The sequence below is a fragment of the Macrobrachium rosenbergii genome, chromosome 11 (assembly GCF_040412425.1).
Source record: "Macrobrachium rosenbergii isolate ZJJX-2024 chromosome 11, ASM4041242v1, whole genome shotgun sequence".
NCBI classification, from domain to species: Eukaryota; Metazoa; Arthropoda; class Malacostraca; order Decapoda; family Palaemonidae; genus Macrobrachium; species Macrobrachium rosenbergii.
In genome coordinates, this window is record NC_089751.1 from 32,595,361 (window position 1) to 32,619,135 (window position 23,775).

The window sequence follows — 23,775 nt, forward strand, 5'->3', positions numbered from 1 at the left end:
CTCTCTCTCTCTCTCTCTCTCTCTCTCTCTCTCTCTCTCTCTCTCTCTCTCTCTCTCTTTTACTTTCTGCTTATTTTAGAAGAGATCAACCAATATCGCGCAAAAGAGCACAGCGTGAAAGGGTAACTTTGCTCAGTTATTGTTGTTCCTTCCATTGAGGTTTTTTTGTTCAGTTAATATGAATACGTTCACACATTTCTCCGTGCAGATGGTACGAAACCCCTTAAAAATTTATTCCTCTTCATTTAGAAAATGTAAACTTATTAGCATAAAGCCCAGATTGATAAGTAGATGTAGTCAACGTATTTGATTCAATTATAACTGTTAAATTGCACTTATTGATAATACGTATATACTATCCTGGTCAAACAGAGATTTTCACCCAAAAAATGAGAAGGTAAAAATACAACTTCTCTGTATTTTGTTCAATAATTTAAATTTGGAGAATATGCAGTACATTATGATACTTCCAATAGTAAGATTATATGTCTAATCAACGTTTATTTAACTAAGGCTGTTTTAGATTCCCCTTCAAAATATCTTTTTTTCCTTCAAAATGTGATTTTTGCGCTTTGTTGCATGAAGATGAATACACAAATAATGTGATTCCAGAAAGACAGAACAAATCCGAATGGCACACCACACTACATGGTACACAGAGAAAGCAAGTCATTATCACATAGAGATTGCAGGTGAGATGGTCGTGGATTCCTCAAAATTCCTAAGAACTGGAGGATTGCACTAAGGAAGGATAGAATATCCCACTTCACGTTGCCCTGTGGAAGCCTTACTGGTAACTGGAGAAAAAGGGAATGATATTACAAATATTTCAAAAGGGATATTGAAGTCTCAAAGACTTTAGCTGTGGCAGATTCAGGAATATGTTAATAATTAATTCATCTGTGGTAAGTCCATTGACTTGATAAGTTTCAGATTCCTTCCGTATGGAACATGATCATGAAAAGGGAGATTTTGTTAAATGGCTAAGTGAAATGAATTCATATAATGACGAGATAGAGGAAAGAATATTGACATTTAGTATAATTTAATTGGAAAGAGTGGCCATTTAGGTTGGAAGAAGTTTCTGATAATGGTTTTAACTATAAGAGCAAAGGGACCGAGAAAAGGATGAAAATTTATTTGTTTTACTTCATCTTTTCAAATCAAACCATAGCCAAAAAAAATTATACTAGACAACGACTATCTTTATCATTAAAGATGGCACTTCTTTGCCTGTTTCAGTTTAAGAAGCTATTACATGCATTCTGCTGACTTTACCGCTATTCTCATCGCCCACTGGCAACCAAGTTAATAGCTTATTTAGAGGCCATCTGTAGTAAGTCTTTAATAAAAGAAGACTGTATAGTCGAAGTCATTAGAACCCCCATTCCATAAATGAGCCAATTTGTCACTAAGTAGTTGTCATTAGAGCTGTCGGTATTTAAGACTTCGTTCGTTAATCTCGTTAATTAATGAGGCTCGTTTTTCTCGGACATGTCCTTTTGTTTGATGTAACTGTGTCAAATTTATCATTAAATAACATTACGTGTTTGTGCGTGAGTACGTTTCATTGACTGTATTTTAAAGGAATAGTCTTTGTTCAAGAAATCGTCTCTTTCATTTTGCGTTTGACACTTTTTTTTTCTATTTATTGTCCTTACATCGGATCTCAGTAAAGTTAATAAGGTTGAAAACACAGACTAAATGCATACATAAAAAAATAAAGCATTTAAACCTTTCTGTGATTCACTACAACAATTTCCGTAAGTGATTACCTCAAGATTTACAGAGGCTAAGAGTTATATTGCAATTTGCGGACGAAAAATAGGACAAATTTATGGCTGTGTTTCTAACTGGGTGCAAGAAAAAGTATTCTCTCTCTCTCTCTCTCTCTCTCTCTCTCTCTCTCTCTCTCTCTCTCTCTCTCTCTCTCTCTCTCTCTCTCTCTATTAGGTTACTGAACACACTTAAATACCTGGATCTTCATGCAAATGCTCTTAGTGATATTATTGCTGTTGCTCCTTTTACCAAAGACGTTTGTTGGCTTTCTGGTAAAAGTGTTTTTTTAATTTTTTTTTTTTTTAGACATTTGTCTGATTATATCTTCATAAAATGTAACGCAAAAGGGAAAATGAACCGGCCGTCTCTTAGAAACGATTATTGCATTCATCACTTCGTAGTAATATCCTTAAGTTTAATATTTTAAAAACGTCTCTCGTTTTTAAAATGGAAACTAATTCTTTTGAACGTGAATGAGGCATATCATTGTAAAAAAAATGGTTTAAATTATCGCTAGAATTATCTCTCGTCGAAACATATTCATTGGATATACTTTCTCAGTCAAGATGGTTATATATTGAACAGCATCAAGTGAATAAATGCTAAGTGTTGGAAGCATCACTATGCAGCGTATATTTCTCCAGATGCAAATGAATGAATGAAATGTAAAGGCATTGTATAATTATCTTCACTCCTATGGATAAACATCTCTATGAGACCAGGATGCTCCTTAGGTGTTGAAAAAAATGAGTTGCCGAAATTACCAATTATTCTGAGCTTTATGTTAAGAACGATAGAGCAGACGTTTGTAGAGGTTTCCTGACATCTCTCCAGAGCAATAAGCGAACGTATCCATATCAACTGAATGAAAAACCTCAATGAAAGCAACTGTGCAAAGTCGCCCCTTCACGCTGTGCTCCTGTACGCAATATTGGTTGCTCTCTTCCATAATAGGGAGATGGAAACAAAGAGAACTTCAAAGCTGGAGGCGTTGTGATGAACTGGAACCCAGTGTGTGGACAGTCAATATTCCAAACTGGGTTTTTTTCGGTCACTCACCTATCTCTTCATTAAGATTTTACTTTTTTTATTCTCAGATTGACGAGAGAGGATAAATTAAAATACTATAGTGATTCAAGAACTTAATTTGGGAATATTATGAATGTTTTAGTTTAACAAGGCTATTCATGAGTGGATATAAGGACCTTTATATGTATGTGTATATATGTGTGTTTGTGTGTGTGTGTTTTAAGATCAAATTAAGAAACCTAAACTACCATAATTATAAAAATTTTGGTTATAGTATATAATTTGGCTGCACTTCAGTTTTTTTATTGTCTACATTATACATATGTTATGGTAGAGGACTGTGAAAAATCAATACAGTCAGGTGTCCAGATTTAACTAATATTATTTTCAAATCTTTCTAAACTCAACCTTTATTTACAAAAATATTTTTGTAAATATATCAGAACCTCGTAAGAAAATATGTGCACACCCTTTACCTTCCCCAGAAGAATAAGAAAAAGGGAGGGTTTTGTGTATAAAGTTAATTTGTTTCTTCATGACCAGGTCTTCTTATATATATGAAAACATAAATGTCATCTGGAGGTTTCTGTTAGTTTATGGGATCATTTACATAAATCAACTTCTATGCAGATGTTCTCCTCACATCCGGGACAGACATCACTTCCCAATACGTGTTTGGACCTCTTCCAAAATAAGCCTTTTTGTCTCTCCTTTATATTATTCAGAGGTAATTATGGCCAAAAAATTTGTAATTTTACCTCTCTGTAGTCCAAGTCCTAAACTTCATTACGAATAATCCTTCACTTAATCAAATATATTTTTATTGACGATCTCTCAATCTTACAAAATTCCATAGGGTTTGTCCTCTTACATACTGTGCATATGGCCATGAATTCCAAAAGATCGCTGTGTATATAAGATAAAAAGAGATTAATAGAAAGGAGGAGATGTTATTGACTAAATAGCTTCAGGAATTGTAAAACCTCCGTTATTTTCGCAAGTAAATTTTCCTCATATTTAATGCAAAGTAAATATTTGTTTCATAGAAATTGTAATATTTGCTATAACTTCTTGTCCCAGCCTTAGAAACTGAGATTTGATGAATATGTGACAATTAAACAAAAAGAAAATTAATTTACATACAGTAAGGAGAGTTTACTATGAAGTTTAAGGTAACGACTTCGTAGCCTTTGAGGAGATGATAATGTGTTCCTGGAAGCTGCCACCTAATGATGAAGTATTCGCTCTCTCTCGGGTATAAGAATTTCATCTCCCGCATTTTCTTTTCTCCTATCAAATTCTTTATCCTTTTATTTCCTATTTTTATTTTCACGATACCTCATGTTAACTGGATTTTTAATACTCCCGTAGAGTCTAAAATTCATGATAATAACAGGAGACCAACGGTGACAAGAACAAGAGAAAACCTAGAAAAGAAAGGAATTTCACAGAGGTGTTACATTAAAGGATTCCTTCGAAAATCGTGGAGACAGTATATGCACACACACACACACACACACACGCGCACATTATATATATATATATATATATATATATATATATATATATATATATATATATATATATATATATATATATATATATATATATATATATATATATATATATACATATATATACATAATAATATATATATATATATATATATATATATATATATATATATATATATATATACATATATATAATACATATATATATATATATATATATATATATATATATATATATATATATATATATATATACATACATATATATATATATATATATATATATATATATATATATATATATATATATTGTATATATATGTGTATGTATGTGTGTGTGCAAACACATGTTACACAAGCACATGAGTTTAATGAAATATACTAATTATAAAATTAAAAAACCAAACAAATTCTGTCATTAGATAGTAATAATGACACTCATTTCAACACTAAACACAATATTCACTTCATGAATCTCAACCCCTTTGAAGCATCAGCTGCGACTGTCATCCCAGGATAAGATCTGAAGGAATTTCTCCGTCGTTAGCTACAAGAGGCCTTTGTTCTTAATCCCTCGGTGCTGTTTCTTGAATGTCTGAATTTTACTTTTAAAATTCAGTGTTTTTTTATTGTTTACTATATGCTTTAAACATTTTAGATAACTAAGTGCAAGTAGAAATAAAAAGTCTTAAGGAATTATTTGGAGAACAAGCTCAGAGAGGAATTCTGGAAATTTTTTTCCTTATAACAAAATATCTACATATGCCGTTGTTTAACCGCCCAAGTAATCCAAAAGTGAATATTTCTATCGTTTATATTATTTTGAGAAAATTATCATACCTGAACATTATAAATATAATATGCACACTCGTCGTGCTGGAAGAATAGATTAGTATAATACAAAAATAAAAAAGGGTTTAAATCATACTAAATACTTCGAGAGAAGACATTCTCCCTTGCGCAGTAAGGAAGCGGCCAGTGATATCAATGTCTTTCATTTACAGCATCTACAGTGTAAAGTGAGGAATATATATATATATATATATATATATATATATATATATATATATATATATATATATATATATATATATATATATATATATAAGATAAAAAGGCCCATAAAACACTATTTGAACGTTGCAACCATATATTTCAGGCACTTCCTTCTGTGCCCCTGTTCACTGGAAAAATATGGACAGATGAAATGTTACAAGGGTATATATACAAAGCATGTCCATATTTTTCCAGTGAACAGGGGCACAGAAGGAAGTGCCTTGAAATATATGGTTGCAACGTTCAAATAGTGTTTTATGGGCCTTTTTATCTTCATATTACAATAAAACATATTCATATTACAATAAAACATATATATATATATATATATATATATATATACATATACAGTATATGTGTATAAGTAGTATACATACATACATACCTATATATATATATATATATATATATATATATATATATATATATATATATATATATATATATATATATATAAAAATATATATATATATTAAAAGAATATATAAGATATATATATATATATATATATATATATATATATATATATATATATATATATATATATATATATATATATATAACATTTTCAATTGCTATTGGTGCTCCCACTTTCGGTAAAGTCCTCGATTCAAATAAATGCCATGTTATTCCACAAAGTATTTGAAGCGCATGAATGATTCCCTTGATCGTTTAGAATATACGGATATTGTGTGATATTCGCAGGGAGGTATAAGTGTAATACTATCTTCTTACATGTTTTTCCACACCATATAGACAGAATCGCTTTGGTCTTTTTGCCGAGATATACCTTACACCACACACTTGCGCACACCCACACTCGCCCTACTGCTCGCTCTCTCTCTCTCTCTCTCTCTCTCTCTCTCTCTCTCTCTCTCTCTCTCTCTCTCTCTTCTTTATATATATATATATATATATATATATATATATATATATATATATATATATATGTTTGTGTGTGTGTATGTTTGTGCGAGTAGGAAGGAATATTACGAGAAGACCAGTGTAAGCTTAGACAGAGAAGATGGTGTGTGTGTGTGGGTCAAGTGTTTGCCAGAAAACAGATATGCGAGGTCTGAAGGTAAAGAGCAAAATCTCTATGTAACATAAATGGACGTAGAAAAGGCACATTATATAGTGAATAGAAAGTGGGGGATGTTGAGAAATATGGAATTGCATATAAGCTGCTGAGACCAATTAAAAATTTGATGATTATAGTAAAATGTACGGTAAAACATTTATGAAGGGGAGTGACCGGTTTGGTGTTAAAGTAGGATTGAGACATTGGTGTGTGATGCGTACAGTGCTGCTCAGTATCTATAAAGAGGGAATGGTAAAAGAACTGTGGAAATAAATAATACACTTAGGTACAAAACCGTGAAATAAGCAAAATAGTGAATGCAATGAGAAATGGTTACTGTTTAAACATGATACCAACCTGCTTGGGGATAGTGAAGAGAAACTGCAAAAGCTAATCAAAGATTTTGCAAGCATTTGTTAGGGGAGAACATTTTACTTAAATCAGAGCGTGAGTTAAGTTATGATGGCAAATAGACACCACGACGAAAAAGCAATGAACACTAATAAGGATGGTGGAAGAAGGAAGTGGTTGAATCTTATCTTTATTTTAAAGGTAAATAACAGATGATGCTAGGATGAGAGAAGAGTTAAGTCACAGAATAGGTGAAGTGCGAGTGATAGAAAGGTATACAGAAAAGCTTTAAAAGAAATCTGAATGACGTACGCAAATGAAATAAAATGTGGAAAATGTGAAGTTGAATTATTTGCATATATTACTTGTTGTGTAAGGCAAAACGATATATTTATATACGCAGAGATACAGAGAAATCATAAGAAGGTAAGTGACAGTAAATAAGCTAGGAATGGAATTCAAACGTTAACATTACATACTTCCAAAATAGGAATATTCCTAAATATGCTAAGAAAAAAGAAAGTACTATTGTACAAAGCTTACTAGAATTGATGGTTTGAACTAAGTTGGTAGAAAAAATATTTGATGACTTTTATAATAACAATAGGTAGGTCTAGATGAATATCTAAGAATATAATTGGTTGGAGCTAGGGTAAAAGAGAATAATTTAAGGTTGAAAAGTAAGAAAATATTTCAGAATATAGTCTTTATTGCAATTAAGCTAAGTAATCTTTGCTAGAAGGTGGAGAGAATGGGTATGCAGACATTTTCAAATGGAAAAATTTGTGAGTCATAAGCAAATTTAATGATAGGTTCAATGAGCTGAGCAGCGAATGATAGGAAGTAAATTCACAGTTAATGATCCACCAGGAATGCGGCCATATTTTAAGAAGTCGACATACTGAAGCTTTCTCACTGGTATGTAATGCAGCATACTAACTTGTTCGAAATGGTATATACCGCACAGTATTGAAAGTTACTCAGAAGATAATGCTAAATGAATATAGAATGGTAATTTGTGTATCACGTCTTGTAATAGCAGGAAATGCATATTGAGTAATTCTCAATAACCTAAGCTTTGGAAGTATGAAAACGAAATGTGTGTGTGTATATGTATATATATATATATATATATATAATATATATATATATATATAATTTCATATAACTATATAAATAATATATATATATATATGTATATGAAATTATATATATCCATTTAAACGGTAAACAAGATTAGACTTGCCCATCCTTTTAACTATTTTGCAATAAGAATATTTTTTTTCCCTTCTACACTATCATATTACTGCAAAAAGTTATTTAATATTATCTATTTCAGTATAAAAATATAGCTATTTTTGGGAGAGCTGAATCCTCTTTTGGCTTATTAATAAAAACCTTTTGGTTAACTGAAAACTAGAAAAAAGACAAATATCTATTACCTGAAATCTATACGTAATTTACTGATGTAGTATGCAATGAATAGCGCTTATTACGAATTGACGGCCTGTCAGTAAAGGAGTAAAAATATCTCGAAAACCAGATTTAGCCATTAATGAAATGGGAATGTTCTGCCGCATCACTGTGACATTTATGAGTTCTATATTCGAAGGTGAAATTCTGCTGATGGTGACTGTGATGAAATGAAAAAATATTACATAGTGTAAAAAGCAATATCGGTAAAAACTGTACGCAGATTCTACAATAAGGACAATGTTTCACTAACAATTCAAGGTACCTTTTGTTTCCATACTTCCAAACCTAGGGTAATGAGAATTACTACACACGCACACACACACATATATATTTATATTTATATATATAAATATATATCCAGTATATGTATATAGTATATATATGTATATATATATATATGTATGTATGTATGTATATATAATATATATATATATATATATATATAATATATATATATATATATATATATATATATATATATATATATATATGTATGTATGTATGTATGTATATATATATAATATATATATATATATATATATATATATATATATATATATATATATATATATATATATATATATATATATATTCGTTTCGCATTGCTTTCCTAAATATTTAAAATTTTAAAGCTGTTATTGTTTATGTATGCATAAGCAAAATCATGAAAACATGTCATGTGCCTTTTTCATATACATAACGCAATCACTCAGGACCCCAATGGGTTTATTGAATAGCAAACACACAAATACAACGACCATGAATGACCGACTGCCTTGATTACTAGCTGGGCGATCTTGCGTTATTTCTCCAAATGGAAACAAGGAAACAAAGACTAAATTCTTATATTTATTGTATTTCGTTCCTATTTTGTCTGCTGTTTACTCTTTTTGATCTCTGATAAAATTTATCAGCAACCCAGATAATTATGTGCACATACAAATGTATACACAATATATAAATATACATATACATATATATATATATATATAAGTATTTGTATGCATGCATGTATATATTATATATATATATATATATATATATATATATATATATATATATATATATATATATATATATATATATATATATCGACACATGAATTAATTACAAACGCAAAATTGGCTTTGGGGGCACTAAAAAATTCATTTTTATTATGCTTATTTTCATGTAGCCCGAGCTGGTACTGAAAAAATATACAGTATCTCATAATCAAAAACTCTGAATAAACAGAGAAGAACCAGGAAACATAATTCCCAATAGAATAATATAAACCAGCTGCATTCAGTTGATTGCGAAAGGTTATAGCTTTGACGTTACCCTTGATTCCAGCATGCTTACCATTCTATACAGCAGTAAACATTGCTTCTTCATAAAAAGAATCTCCTGTAAATTTAGATAACTATTCATACAATGCTCTCTCTGTTAATGCCCATGCTTGATTAGTGTGAGTGTTTGGATAAGAATGTAAGCAGTCTCTTTTGTTCATTGCCATGGAACTACAAAGATAAATGAGTTTATATGTTTGTGCATAATAAACATACGGAAATCAATTAAGTTACCTTTCCATCTGTGGGCGTCTTTGTATGAATATATAAGCAAGGGACCAATCTCTAACCCCTGTCTTTTTATTCCCGTCGAGTTAGTATGAACGTTCATCACTATAACCTACTGCACGTAAGTGGGCGAATGGCATTATCATAATAAGAATATACTGTGTATAGTCGATAAATCCAAGAAGTAAATAATATTAGTCTATTGATTACGTCTCCTTTTCCTCACAACCTTTCGTTGTTATCCGAGCAGGAGCCTTGTATATAGCACCCATAAATCGCAAGCGAAGAGAGCCTTTCCCCTCTTCTCCAGATGAGGTAGCTGGTCCCTGGAGTAAGTGTACGGTCACAAATCTCTTGGCGAGAATGCAGCCGTGTAATTCGGAGGCAACTGCTTATCCTGAAGAAAAATTATGTTCTTTTTTCATTTATTATTATTTTGTTGTTGTTGTTCTCTTTGCTGAATGATGAAAATTAATTTATTTTACATATAACGAGTGTTTTTGCTAATAATTGCCTTCCGGCGATTATGAATCGATTGAGTTCCTTGATTTTATTTTGAAAGTGAAAAAGGCTTACTAAAATATTTGATGGTAAATGTCAAAGACCTTTAGAGTCATGCTTCTGATTAAGGACAGCCAGATATTCAAATTTTATGGGCACCTACTGTAGTGCAGTATATCATGTATATCTTCATCAGAATAATCTCGGTTAAGAAGCTCCGAAATTTAGGCTAATAATATAAGTATCTATCTCGAGACTATGGTAACACAAAAACTGGTGGCTATATTTGAGTGCCTCTTAGAGAAAAGTTCAATTATTTCACACACATTTCACATCCCATTTATCCCAGCATTTTCCATTAACATTGTATGTCTTTAATTTTCTCTCATCGCATCCATAACAATATCCACCATCAAGAAGGTATAACCCATGGCCTTCCGATCCACTTTTACAGTAAACAGTTACTTTCCACACTTTCTATTCTATTCTAACACCTGCTTCACTTCATTTACGAAGGAAAAAAATTGCTCTCAAGAACTTATATTCTATACCACACATTCTCAAGGGTTTCAATATTGCTTCCCTATTGATTTCTACAAGACGTTCTTTCTGAGTGCATGTATTCCATATAAACAGAACTAGCCAGGGGCAGAAAGTTGATCCTCATATTTGCTTTCTCTAAGGCCACACTGCTCTTTCCCATTTATTCTTCTATTGTCAATACTGGTTGCTGACGCAGTCTTGCAATTACTACGATACCTCAGCATTTAGCTTGTAATTACATCCACTCATGTTTTTTCCATTCGTAAACTATATATTTCCCCTCTATACTTACTTCAAGGTCCTTTTAATATTTATTCGTAAGGTTACACTTACCCTGTCCACCATTTTTCATTATTCTTTGCTCCTCTCCTATTTTCCTGAGCTCAACAAATCATTCCATCCACCTAGGACTTCCCGTTTTCAACGTATTCTCCCTAATATTGATCACCTTCTGCCTCTACTAGACATTTTTTCTTATATTTTAGTTTTCCTCTCCTATCTTCTTTTCCTCGCCATTTTCTCTTTTCCATGTAAGCAAATGAATATTCTTATACTGCCACCTACTTTTCCATTCAGGTAACCTAGTGCAATCAGCCTTCCAAATCCTTCAAACCCAGCCACACATAGATTCAGACTCTCCCAAGCATTTCCTCTATCACTACCATCCTTTTCCGTTCCTGACCCATACACACTCACTAATATAGATTTTCTCCTCTTCCATTCGATCTGCCCCTCACAGACGTCGAATTAACACGTTTCTTTTCTTTCATAAAACGCCATATTCTTCAGCAGAACACTTCTCAGCTTACCCATTTAATCACTCTTTCACTTTCCTGTTCGTGACGAGAATTTCAGTTCTTTGTCTTTAAACTAACTACAAATAAAATACCTTTTCTGTTTTGTATCATGTATATTACAAAACCCAATACATAGTCACTCATTCTTCCTCCTTTTTTCAGTCATATCAGTGCAAGATACAAAGCTGCAGCCACAATATAAGAGGCTATTTGTTAGATTTCATGCCAGTAAGATTTGCAAAAATGGTATTATTTTCTCTCCCCGCCATCCCCGGCCCCAGAAGAGAAACTCTTCTACGTTTCCTCCCACAACAATTTACAGACAGCTCGTTCATCTACAGGTGCCTCATATAACTATGTACTCAAATGACTGGCACCTTCCACAGATTGCACCAGATACCATGACCGTTTTACCCCTATGAGCCACTCACGCTAAGTAGGGTCTTCGTCGCTCTCAGCAGCTCTTCGTCAGATGATACTGCCAATCCAATTTCCCTATTATTCTAGCTGCCGTTCATTGCGGTTGATTAGACACTAAGGGCCTAATTCAGTGCTTAGGTTAACAGACACATGTTGGATTTTTCAGATAACCGGCGCAAAGCCCTTCCCACCATATGGAATTAAACTCGAGTGATTCACTGGTAATGAAAGTTATGAGATTGTATATACATGCGTACACACACACACACACGCGCATATATATATATATATATATATATATATATATATATATATATATATATATATATATATATATATATATATATATATATGTATGACTGCGCGCACTTATGAACAAGTTCATGTTCTCACTATATGTTTACAGAAACTATACTATAAAAGGAACTTCCTAAAATATTGTCTGCAGCTTATGTCGAATTATGCTATCAACAGCAAGGTGGTACGCTATTATCGCACGAGGAAATCGGGAAATTTATCTGACTTCCAGTTTAATAAAGGCATCGACATTGCCCCCTGGATATTGTATCGCCGGAAGGAGCGGGAGGAATGCAATTTATTTCTACGTATTCCTGCGTTCTTTGTCGCTTTGCCAATCTTGCCAACGCTTTCGTTGACCGGGATTATTGCACATTGGGAAGAATTTTGTCTGTTCTCCACAGCTGGAGGCTCTTAACGACGGCATATCTGAGAGTCTTCTGAGTAAAGGAAGATTTCTTTTTTCGCAAGAAAAAAAAAAAGTAGTTTTCGAACCTAGGGCAAGCAGGCAACGTATGACGACATCGAAATCTGCCATCTTAATCTCATATCATCAGTAGACTTTCTATTTTTGTATTAGTCATAATTAGTATCATAAAGAAGTAAATAAGATTTTTGTCTAGATGTCCACCAATTTAGTCATATTCAACTTAAAAAGGGAAATTTTATGAAAGGAAATCTTGTGAGGGACCTGCAATTGTTTATTCTGTAAGAACGGTAATCCCTCTTTCTCAGTATCATTACCTAAGACATCTGGTGAAGTTTTGAATTTTCCCCAGGATCCTTCTCCTTATGAGGCAATTTTCGTTAGGAAGTTCAAAAATGCAATATTTTTATGGTGACCATTTTCTTAAAAAAAAAGGAAAAAATTCTTATTCGTACTTTTTGCATTTCTCTTCTTTATAAATATAATAATACGTTCAGTTGCAAAACTGTAAAGTGGTTTATTTTTAATTTGCTCTGCGATGCTATTCTTGTAATAAGCCAATAAAGATGTGTAAATGATTAATCCAGTTAAGGGACAGAAGTATTTGGTTTGACAACTACAGTCAGCGTTGCCACAGCTCTCAATATCACAGAGTTACCAGACAAACTCAGTACAGCGTGTAACACAATAAATCATCTCATTGGGTTGAGTGTCTTCTTGATTTTGTACTACTGTCAAAAAGTCTTTTTGAAATCGTTAAAACAATCTGTTTAAAATTCTTTCGTGATCTTATATTTAAAAAACAACTAATTTAATAGAATACTGCCATCCTATCAAGCACCAAATAAGCACGTTCAGATATGTTACTTTTTAGTGTTTTCTTGTGTTTGCACTAGTAGAAATTATTTAAATATATATATATATATATATATATATATATATATATATATATATATATATATATATATATATATATATATATATATATATATATATATACAGGTAAACAATTGACTTCATCAATCCAGGCTAACTATCCTAAACGTTCCGTGAAGTTTGATTGTAATTATAAATATATATATATATATATATATATATATATATATATATATATATATATATATATATATATATATATATATATATATATATATATATTAATTAATAAAAAAAACTGTTTGTTAAAATTTGTTATGACTGGCCTGTCATTTGAGAGATTGGGGTTCGATGTCGATGTGAGTCAGAAATTTATTTCTGTGAAACACGTGCTCAAGTGTTTATTAGTTTTATCGTACTCACGCTAAAGCGGTAATTCGAACGAAATGCTACCGACTGACTCACTGGTTGGTCGGGAAGTTGAGTAAAATTCGTTTGTTAGTCAGGTGGCAGTCTGCTAAGGAAAAACCTCAGGTACAGATGTACTTAGGTTCCAATTCCTTTTATGACCTGTGAGGGTTAATTAGTAGCGCCCTGGCTTGTCGTTTGAGAGACTGGAGTTCGATACCGATGTGAGTTAGATTTTATATATATATATATATATATATATATATATATATATATATATATATATATATATATAAAAAAAAAGATATATATATATATATATATATATATATATATATATATATATATATATATATATATATATATATATATAAAGGACGTAAAATTCGATTATGATATGGTTATCTGGTCAAATAATAATGGTAAAATCAATACCGAAAGAGAACTCTCAGAACACAGGAACTACTGCGATATCGAATAACATCGATTAGAAGAAAGCTCCTTCTTACATCTTTACCTTGGTAGTTGTGAAGTTATTGCTTCTCATTTTTAACTGGTAAAAATAGGAGAACACTGACTGAAATATTAAGAACTTTATAAAAAAAAAATCCTACTCACAAGCATCAACAGTCTTGTTTATCCTTAGTAAATGGGGTATGCCGTATCTTATCTTTGAACATCACTCGTACACAATCAGAAATCACAATTCCTTCTTTGGAGAGGGCTCCATGGCTGCTGTCCTTTATTTTTGGTATGCATCCATTGATTACACAAGTCCTGAAAATGCGGAAACTATGTCAGCGATGTAGTAATCAACATTCTCTCTATTTCGATCAATCATAGAAAATTACAAGAAAGCATACTTTTCAGGTACTATCTTCGCACACAAACACTGATGTGATCAGAACTCCTTAACTCATTATTAATTACTGTCCAATATTGATTACTATCTTGCATCCATTCTACTGAAGACCCTGCTATGATACAATGTTCGTCTCTTTAATGTATTTTCCTGACTGAAGTTACAATACACATCACCCCGTCATTTCATAGGAACCTTTGTAATAAAGGCTGCTGTAGAGATGGGTACATATTATAGTAAATATTGTATGTAAGTACACAACTCAAAATTCATAAAACTCATAAATATCCTCTTTTTGAGCGAACGACATAAGTTCTACATTCAGGGCATTCGTTCACTTTTTCTAGCAAAATTTGCTGAAGTTTTCGTACTCCTCGAAATTATATATATGGGATATTTGTAGAGGAAAATGTTAGTATGATGAATTTTTTCTTCGAGAAAAATCATAATAAGTCATAATAATTATATAATATTGTAATACCGGAGTTAATTGTGGAAGAGTTCTTTTTAAATGAAGTATGAGCTTCCTGAAAATAATAAAAACAAAAATTCAATGAAAATCTTCAAACAGAGAAGTAACGGTCCCGTAAAAGAACAAGGAATATATCAATAATTAAAAAAAAAACAGGACCAGGAAGATCATTCTAAAGCTGGGCAGCAGAGTAGAAGAAGCATGAAGGATACTGAAAATAAGAGGGAAAGGGATACGTTTCGCTTTGAATAACATTATGCTATACCTCTCTCTCTCTCTCTCTCTCTCTCTCTCTCTCTCTCTCAAGTGAGCTTTGTGATCCAATAAAATATTTCCATTGATAAGCCTACAACTTGTTTCCAGCCTACAACTTCTTTCTAAATTAATTCTACTCTCTCTCTCTCTCTCTCTCTCTCTCTCTCTCTCTCTCTCTCTCTCTCTCTCTCTCTCTCATGTGTGCGCTTTGTGATCCAGTAAAATATTTGCACTGATAAGCCTGCAAATTGTTTCCAGGTAAGTCTTTCCAAATTAATTTTACTCTCTCTCTCTCTCTCTCTCTCTCTCTGTGGCTGCCTGTTTCCTTGGACATCGCACGCCCGGTTTCCTTCTCCGGATTATTTCTTAATTATCTCATTTCTCACTGTCAGCCCAACTTGATATTACGGTTTCCCCACACGCGTTCCATTTTACATCATTTTATCTCTATTGCAGGTAAACTCGTCTTTTCTGCCTTTCATATGCCCGACAAATGTTTGTAATATGTTGCTGATGAATACCACCTAGCTAACTAGTTTTCTCCCTGCTCGAGTGAAAAATTCGCTGAGTCCTCATACCTGGTTTTATCATAAGTTAGTAAGCATTAGTGGTGGAGAGAGGAGAATGAATAAAACAAAGAGATATGTATAAGATGAAGAGTCGTAAAGCATTATTTCAATGATGAGGCTGACACTTAGGTTCAATTTTTCTTTTGCAGGGCAAGAGTTGTTGAATTTGAATCAGCAAACACTACTCTAAATTCATGTCAGACATCATAAAATTCTTAATATTTGAAAAAAAAGTTGCTTGACTTTTATGCCAATGGGACCCGTGAGCATCTAGGGTTTTTTTTTTAAAATTTCGTCATAGAATTTTCATAGGGTAATTTTTAAAAAAAGGAGGTCTAAGTCGATGCCACAGTAAGAATTTCAGTGCAAAGAACGGTTCCAATTAACAAAATTTTCCTAAATGACTGTTTTCTCTCCCCTCAAAATTATATAACAAAATAACTCTGCCAAGGAATTAAATTCTTCTTCATATCTTCGTCCCAGGGGGAGTTTGCGTATAATTATTTTGTATAAATATGCGTTTCATGACAATATGAATAATGGTGATGGGAATATCGTGATTGTTCATTTATCCAGCAGTTTTTTAAACTCAGAGGGTTCAAGGCTTGGATCCTATAATGGTATAAGGAGAATATATAGAAAATATCAATTAAAATGTTCTGCTTTACAGTTTAGTGTGATTTTTGCAGTATGAAAAAATATATGGTCATGTAACTGTAACGTATAAACTACCTAACAACAAACCAGGGTGAAAACTAAAAGTATTACAATATTCTTTTGCATTGTGAGGTTTTAAAATACGTGTATTAATCACACAACTCACCTTATTATCAAAGTTGAAGACTGAGGTTTTATTATCATACAAATTTTCATTTATTTCTTTAGACCGGATGATTTTTATTCACAGTTTTATCGAAAAGTTTTTTTCTATAACTATGAGGTATGCATAGCAAAAAATTCAGCTGTATGAAATGGGTTCAATTTTGTCAGTTAAGTTAATTATCCGAAGAAAATAAGAATAAAAGTCTTCTGGCTAAATGGAAATAAAAAAGCAGTATTATTCGAACATTTCCGTGTTAATAACACAAATGTCGTGCTTCCGTTTTCAAAACCAGTTATCCATATCATGTACAAAATTAAGTCCGTTCAGTCAGTTAAATATTTGAAGGCTTCTCCTGCGAATAAGAAAATTTCATATATCTATATAATTATATGTGTGCATGTGTGTATGTATATATATATATATATATATATATATATATATATATATATATATATATATATATATATATATATATATATATATATATATATATATATATTCATAATTTTAAGTTCGGCGGATGGCAGATGCTCAAGTAAATTTATTTAAATAAATACAATTTTAAAGACAACAGTTCTCTTTAAGAATGAATATATTTTCAAATGAAAACATATTTCAATATGATTATTATTCTGACCAAAACACGTTCTGAATTGTTCACCGTTAGGAATGACCAAAAAAAAGTGATAATCTGAAAAATATTTAATCAGGAATATAATATTTCATCATTGCATTTCGCGTAAGAGGACAAACTTACCTACACTTTTTTTAAATTATAGCATAATGTGGCAAAAAGTTATGCACCTCCCTCCCTAACCCTGAAAAAAAACTTATTTTCTAAAAGTGAAACCAAAAGCATGTTTTAATATTAAAGTTTTAATGATCTCCAACAGAAGTTGCAAACTTTTCGCTTTCCTGAGACAAACAACGGCTAAGGGAAAAAGCTTGGATTTCAGAGAATGTGGACAGCTCCTTGTGGTTTAATAACTCGAATATAAGTCAACTTGAATGCAAGAGCTGAGCTGTCAACTTCGAAAATAAGTGTTATTTGATCTTTTCGGTTTACTGAATCATTTTTAATGAAATAAAGATAATGCGTGTACACCTTACATTGATTTTTTGCCTCAAGTGTCGTAGTGTGAAAACATTAATGTTGCTTGCTATCTGTGGAGTTATTTCCAACTGGTTTTCATCCCTCTTTAACAATAAAAATCCATCCCTATATTAACCATGAAAACTTTAATGAAGCCAGAGAGATAAACGAAATCGTTACAAAAATGGTTACTGTGTAACTATATTTACTTTTTTATTTGTCATTATTAACAATTTTGATTATAGCTTTTATGTATTCTTTACATGACATCGTAGATAAATTAGTCATCTCCATAAATGCCATTTACTCCAAAAGCCAAAATTCCTTTTAAATCAAGTACTCCATATAATACACCACAGTACACATTCTGAAGATAAGCATGTGTATATGAAACAGTTACTCTTTTGAATAAATAACAATGAATAGACGAGCTACCGACACCCAAACACACACACACACATATATATATATAAATATATGTGTGTGTGCACGTACATTAACATATATATATATATATATATATATATATATATATATATATATATATATATATATATATATATATATATATATATATATATATATATATATTTTTTTTTTTTTTTTTTTTTTTTTAATACTCACTTCAGGGACGGAACCCTGGTCTTTCAAGTGAGAGTCAAGGGCATTAGCAATTCGGACACGAGAGTCATGAAAGAAGTGGGAACCTAAGTACTGCGCAACTGGGTTTTTTCCCTGGCAGGCGCCCAACTTCCTGACCCATCACTCGAAAGCCATGGGGGTTCGATCCCGTTGTGAGTCAGAAATTTCTGTAAAACACGTTCCTATGACTCATCATTAATACATATGCACTGAACATTGTATATAAACACCATTTGCTTCATTAGTATACTAATACAAATCCTTGTATCCTTTTATAACATTGCAGTAAAGATGATCATTGTAATCCCAAGATCTCTGTACTTCATTCCTCGACTAAATGTTCAGTGCTACAATGTAAAGGTTCTCATCCTAGATGGTTTGCCGTTTTATATAAGAATCGTGTTCCTTTGGAAGATAACGGCCACGCCACATTCTATTTCACGGACGAAAAATTTTTCTACAAAGATAACCATAAATATCTGGGACCTGGCCAATCTTTCTTATTTTGGATTTTTCCAAACTGGCCTTTGCTGATATAAGGTACCAAGAATGTTATTGATTTCCCCACTGGAAAAGTGCTACTCCTGGTCCCTTAAGTTTTAAGACTTTCCATTTCAAACAGTGAGTTCTGTGGCTTATTGTGCCTGCTGGATGAAGGTGATTAAAAAAAATATGTAAATTTATTAAAATCTGTCATCAGAATTGTTTTTAGATATGACAAGTTCTATGTAAATCCCCGGTTGTGGATCATTCATTGTAGTTCATGATAAGATTTCCATATTTTATTCGTGACCTTTCTTTAATGTAACTGAAATTTGCTATTGCTAACGCTCTCGACAATTACTCTAATTACCCATGGATTAGAGCTGCATTCGATTGTTTTTAACTGAACGTCAGGCGGCTAATGGATTCATTACTGATTTAGCTTTCGAAAAAAACAAAGATATTTTTACAAAAATTCCCTTATATATATATATATTTATACAAATATATAATATATATATATATATATATATATATATATATATATATATATATATATATATATATATATATATAGCTAATTCACATTTATCGTATTACTATTTAACCGTATAACTATGTTATTTCTCCCTTTGCCATCAAATCTTAATGTTTTTTAACGCTTCATTTGTGGTATTCACGTGCACTGCGCGTGCACATCCCCAGTGTGTGTGTGTGTGTGTGTGTGTGTGTGTGTGTGTGTGTGTGTGTGTGTGTGAGTGTGTGTGTGTGTTTGAGTGTGGGCGTAAAACGGAAAGACAGAGAGAGAGAGAGTTAGAGTTTTAGAGACCACTGAGCTGATTAACAGCTCTCCTAGAGCTGGCCCGAAGAGAGTCGCTAAGAACCAATTGGTTAGCAACGGGACCTACAGCTTAGAGAATCGAGAGAGAGAGAAATGAATTTCTATCACCAGAAATAAATTCCTCTAACTCTTCATCAGCCGGCCGCGGAATTGAACTCCGATCGAATGACAGTCTGAAGCTCAACCGGTTCGGCCAACAAAGGGCTTCAGAGAGAGAGAGAGAGAGAGAAAGTTGGAGATCTGTTTGCGACCGAAGTTTCCTCTCCTGGTATTTGGCTACTGAATATTCATGAAGATTGAATGCCGACAGGAAGACAACCATTCTTTTTTTTTTTATAGTAGCAAAATATTCATTACATATACTCTCTCAACTTATATTAGAAACCACTTAATAAATTTTGGCATGTATCACATTTGTGTATCTGGACTCGTCTTGTCACTTGGATGTAAGATAATATTACAAAAACATTTTCGGAATTTCATACCAGCAAAATATTTATAAGAAAGCTTAGAATTTCAGTGGAAGACGTTAAGCTGAGATTAATTTTGTGGAGTCACCTCCAAGATCACACTAACTCCTTATGTAAATAAATAAAAAAAAATCCTATTCGTTTTATGGTTGGTGTGAATGTTGATTTGGGCATTGGTAAGACCTAATTCTTGTTATAAATATTTCGGCAAAAAACATCATGGAAATAAGAGCCTTCATTGTCTTAAAGTATATGATTTATGGTACTCATGCGCTTTCAGTTGATGAGTTTAATACTTTCAAACACACACACACACACACACACACACACACACACACACATATATATATATATATATATATATATATATATATATATATATATATATATATATATATCATATATATATATATATATATTATAATCATATATAAATATTATACATATATATATAGATATATAAGTATATCTGTATATATTTAACTATATATATTTTATATATATTATATATATGAATATATATTCTTATATATGTTCCATTCGTCCCTTTATCCAGTTAGATAGAAATTCAAATTTAACGGCGGCTGAGAAGACGCCACGACAGGGTTGAACTTATGTAGGCCTATCCCCTCCAGGTCACCTGATTTGGGGGAACAATACCACTCCTTAGCCCCAGCATCGGATGTTTTTTCGCGGGGGGGTTAGATAGTCGTTAAACACAAGGGGCAAATTAAGGATATAAGTGAGCTGATTTCCTTTACCTTTAGGAGTCTTAGCCATAAGATCTATTTCCCTTCGACTTTTGTACTGGTGGAAATTGCATTTCAGGTCAGCCAGTGTCTTGTGCCAAACGCCGGTGTAAACAGCCTATGAGACGCTTCGCGCCCACACAGACCATCAGAGGACTACTTTCCACTCAAAGGACCGGACGCAGGAATCGTGAGAGCGGTCCCATTCCTTTGTAAGCTGGCGTTGTGAACTTCTGCGACTGCAGTTCATCTACTGCAAGTGAGCTCCATGCACAGAGGTGATAAGGTACAATATGAAGTGTAATGACGCCAGTCCTTGCTTTTTCTTCTCATGAATTTCTCTCCATTTTCCGAATTTCCAACTTTTCATTCTCGTAACAAAGGCCCCCTTCATCCAAATAAAACCAAGCAGCCCTCGCCCCCCCATGACTAGCAAACTCAAATTAAATTACTTCAGTGATCAGAATTAGATTACTCCCTTCTTACTGTTACCACGGGCTAATTAAATCTAATTGATCAATTCCTTCATAGTGCCTACTTAAGTTCATGTGAGAGAAACTCATTCGGTTTTGAATGCTAATCTGGAATTCTCTTCCAGAACCTGTTATCCAGCCCCCTCGGACGGTCTGTGTCCCTGCCTAGAATGAAACCCTAGCATATACATCTAACTGCCATCCTGCCAAGTGCCAGTCTTCTGTTTAGCAGTCCGGGACACCAACGGTCGCCCCCTTGCTCACCCCGTTGTGTTACAGCAAAAAAGAAACAAAAATCCGTTAACCAGTAGCAACCTTCACAGTCAATTGTGTGTCAGACTATTTCAGGGCCGTAGCCTTTTATATTCAGCAAATTACTACGCATGGACTAATTTTATTGCACATTGTATGTGCTAGCTTGCTGCTCCGTCAGTCTTTTCATCTTAATTTCCAGATTGCTTCATTTGTAAATAAATTCAATTTAAAGTAAATGACTGGTTAATTTATCGCCCCCCCCAACCATGGCATCCTCCAATTCTCTGTTTATTCAGATATGATATCAAGGTAAGTCAGTTTATCCATTCCATTTACCACTTACATTCTGGGTTTTTGTGTTGGCTTTCAAGGCAGTTTTAAATCATATTAATCAACCCCTATTCTTCCAACTGGCTCCAGATTGTAATAATATATATATATATATATATATATATATATATATATATATATATATATATATATATATATATATATATATATATATAAATATAAATATATACGAGTATATACATGTGTGTGTATACGTATGTCACGATAACATCTATTCACGTAGTGCATCTCCAAGGAGATTAAACTCCTCCTTGAGTAATGCCTGCTGTCTTGCGAGATATTCAACTGGGCCTGAATTTTGGAGGTCGATATCAACTGTGTTTTAGTTCTTTAAGATATTCTTGACTCGTTTATTTTTGTCTTCTGGTCTCGTAGAAAATCTTTCATCAAATAACATGAATTTCCCTAAACCAAGAAGAGTAGATGCTTGACATCCGGGTTTTAAGAGGTTTTGATCAACTTTGCATTTGTGTGTAAAAGTGTTTTTCAGAGAAATATTGTCATTATATAAAAGGGAATTTCGAGTAATCTATTTGTGATCTTGTTCTTATTCTAATGGCCAAAACATGATAACGTTTAAATCTAACTTTAAAAATGACGTGCAATATATCGATATTGACATAAGTGAAAAGCTGGCGTATCAAAGACAGAAGTTCCATTAAAAACGAAGATTAAACTGGAAAAAAAAATCCTCCCCTTTCTCACAATAAATATTGGTTTATATTTAAGTTTTAACATTACGAACTCTAACATTTACGAAAAAGGAATATGTTTTTATGCTTCAACATAAAATATGTTAGGCAAAAGGACAACTAAATAATAGTTTTTACCTCTCAGCGTGACTCACAGTAGCTGAATAAAAACCAGGTATCTCACACACTACTTAGGTTCAAGATGGGATGCTGGACATGAAGGAAACTCCTCGATGCTTTTCGCTTTTCCGTCATTGCCTGAAGACTGAACTTGAGTTTTTAGTTTTCTATTAAAGAAAACTATTGTGCCGGCTTTGTCTGTCCGTCCGCCGTTATTCTGTCCGCCCTCAGATCTTAAAAACTACTGAGGTTAGAAGTCTGCAAATTGGTATGTTGATCATCCGTCCTCCAATCACCAAACATTCCAAATTCAGCCCTCTAGCCTCAGTAGTTTTTATTTTATTTAAGGTTAAAGTTAGCCATGATCGAGCGTCTGGCAACGCTATAGCCCAGGCCACCACCAGGCCGTGGCTGAAATTTTCATGGTCCACGGCTCATACAGCATTATACGTTGTACAGAAAACTCGATTGGGCCGAAGAAACTTTAGTGCATTTTGTACTTGTTTATCTGTTA

General features: G+C 32.6%; 1 long non-coding RNA gene across 3 annotated transcripts in view; it reads right to left on the bottom strand.

Moving 5' to 3' along the window:
- LOC136843295 (uncharacterized) overlaps positions 1-23,775 on the bottom strand; it is a 571,224-nt gene that overhangs the window by 283,889 nt on the left and 263,560 nt on the right. For 2 of the 3 annotated variants that reach the window (XR_010854513.1, XR_010854511.1), the window contains one exon: positions 14,730-14,888. The exons of the other annotated variant lie outside the window; for it this stretch is intronic. This is a non-coding gene — a long non-coding RNA (uncharacterized lncRNA). The remainder of the gene's footprint in view (positions 1-14,729; positions 14,889-23,775) is intronic. 3 annotated transcript variants of the gene reach the window in all.